This window comes from Bison bison, unplaced genomic scaffold (assembly GCF_000754665.1).
Source record: "Bison bison bison isolate TAMUID 2011002044 unplaced genomic scaffold, Bison_UMD1.0 scf7180017864068, whole genome shotgun sequence".
In the NCBI taxonomy this organism is placed as follows: Eukaryota; Metazoa; Chordata; class Mammalia; order Artiodactyla; family Bovidae; genus Bison; species Bison bison.
In genome coordinates this window covers 4,585,249-4,587,451 of record NW_011494640.1, presented here as the reverse complement: position 1 = coordinate 4,587,451, position 2,203 = coordinate 4,585,249, and the positions used below count along the sequence as shown (strand labels likewise).

Below are 2,203 nucleotides of genomic sequence, written 5' to 3'. Positions count from 1 at the left end.
GGAGGGTTGGGGGGTGGGGGGGTGGTTTGTTGTTGTTGGTTTTTAATGTTTTTAAGAGTAACCCTAGCTTCTCCCTCTCCCCACTACCCCAGGATCTTATTGCTCACCTGAAGAAGATTGTCCAGGCTCATATTGGAAATGCCTGTGAGGAAATTTATGCTGAGACCTGCTATTCACTGCATGTATCATTGCCTCTGTGCTGACCTTGTCTGCAAGTCTTTGGTTGAAGAGATGGTATATGACTAGTGTTCTCTTTCACACAACTTGGTTTTCAAATAAATATATTAAGATCTTCAGATGGACAAGAACTTCTTGTTTGTTTTTCAGACTGGATTGTAAATAAATGGATCGAATACTATTCTCCCCACCATGAAACCCTTAAACCCAAAGAGCTGAATCTGATTCCTGGGGTGAATAGGCATGACTTTAATATCAGTGAAGGAGTTAAACTATTTTATAAATTATTTGAAAAATAATGGGAAAAAAATAAGAAACACAACCACCCTTGTTTATTCAGTTCAGTTCATTTTAGTCGCTCAGTCATGTCCGACTCTTCACAACCCCATGGACTACAGCACACCAGGCTTCCCTATCCATCACCAACTCCTGGAGTTTATTCAAACTCATGTCCACTGAGTCTGTGATGCCATCCAACCATCTCATCCTCTGTCGTCCCCTTCTCCTGCCCCCAATCTTTCCCAGCATCAGGGTCTTTTCAAATGAGTCAGCTCTTTGCATCAGGTAGCCAAAGTATTGGAGTTTCAGCTTCAGCATCAGTCCTTCCAATGAGCACCCAGGACTCATCTCCTTTAGGATGGACTGGTTGGATCTCCTTGCAGTCCAAGGGACTCTCAAGAGTCTTCTCCAGCACCACAGTTCAAAAGCATCAATTCTTCGGTGCTCAGCTTTCTTTATAGTCCAACTCTCACATCCATACATGACCACTGGAAAAACCAGTGACGAGATGGACCTTTGTTGGCAAAGTAATGTCTCTGCTTTTTAATATGCTGTCTAGGACGGTCATAGCTTTTCTTCCAGAGACAAGCACCTCTTGGCTGCAGTCACCAGCTGCAGTGATTTTGGAGCCCAAGAAAATAAAGTCAGCTACTGTTTTCCACTGTTTCCCCATCCATTTGCCATGAAGTGATGGGACCAGATTCCATGATCTTAGTTTTCTGAATGTTGAGCTTTAAGACAACTTTTTTACTCTCTTTCATTTTCTTCAAGAGGCTCTTTAGTTCTTCACTTTCTGCCATAAGGGTGGTGTCATCTGCATATCTGAGGTTATTGATATTTCTCCCGGCAATCTTGATTCCAGTTTGGGCTTCATCCAGCCCAGCGTTTCTCATGATGTACTCTGCATATAAGTTAAATAAAAGGGTGACAATATACAGCCTTGGCGTACTCCTTTTCCTATTTGGAACCAGTCTGTTGTTCCATGTCCAGTTCTAACTGTTGCTTCCTGGCCTGCATATAGGTTTCTCAAGAGGCAGGTCAGGTGGTCTGGTTTTCCCATCTCTTGAAGAATTTTCCACAGTTGACTGTGATCCACACAGTCAAAGGCTTTGGCATAGTCAATAAAGCAGAAATAGATGTTTTTCTAGAACGCTTGCTTTTTCAGTGATCCAGCAGATGTTGGCACTTTGATCTCTGGTTCCTCTGCCTTTTCTAAAACCAGCTTGAACATCAGGAAGTTCACGGTTCACGTATCACTGAAGCCTGGCTTGGAGAATTTTGAGCATTACTTTACTAGTGTGTGAGATGAGTGCAGTTGTGCGGTTATTTGAGCATTCTTTGGCATTACCTTTCTTTGGGATTGGAATGAAAACTGACCTTTTCCAGTCCTGTGGCCACTGCTGAGTTTTCCAAATTTGCTGGCATATTGAATGCAGCACTTTCACAGCATCATCTTTCAGGATTTGAAATAACTCAACTGGAATTCCATCACCTCCACTAGCTTTGTTCATAGTGATGCTTCCTAAAGCCCACTTTACTTCACATTCCAGGATGTCTGTCTCTAGGTGAGTGATCACACCATCATGATTATCTGGGTTGTGAAGATCTTTTTTGTACAGTTCTTCTGTGTATTCTCGCCAACTCTTCTTAATATATTCTGCTTCTGTTAGGTCCATACCATTTCTGTCCTTTATTGAGCCCATCTTTGCATGAAATGTTCCCTTGGTATCTCTAATTTTCTTGAAGA

General features: G+C 42.3%; 1 protein-coding gene across 1 annotated transcript in view; it reads left to right on the top strand.

Annotated features, from left to right (window-relative positions):
* The window catches only part of PSMD1 (proteasome (prosome, macropain) 26S subunit, non-ATPase, 1), an 80,643-nt gene extending 80,335 nt beyond the window's left edge, over positions 1–308 (top strand). Inside the window, exon 26 of the mRNA XM_010837099.1 lies at positions 93–308. The gene's annotated coding sequence lies outside the window, so the exon portion shown is untranslated. The remainder of the gene's footprint in view (positions 1–92) is intronic.
* The last annotated feature ends 1,895 nt before the right edge of the window (positions 309–2,203 follow it).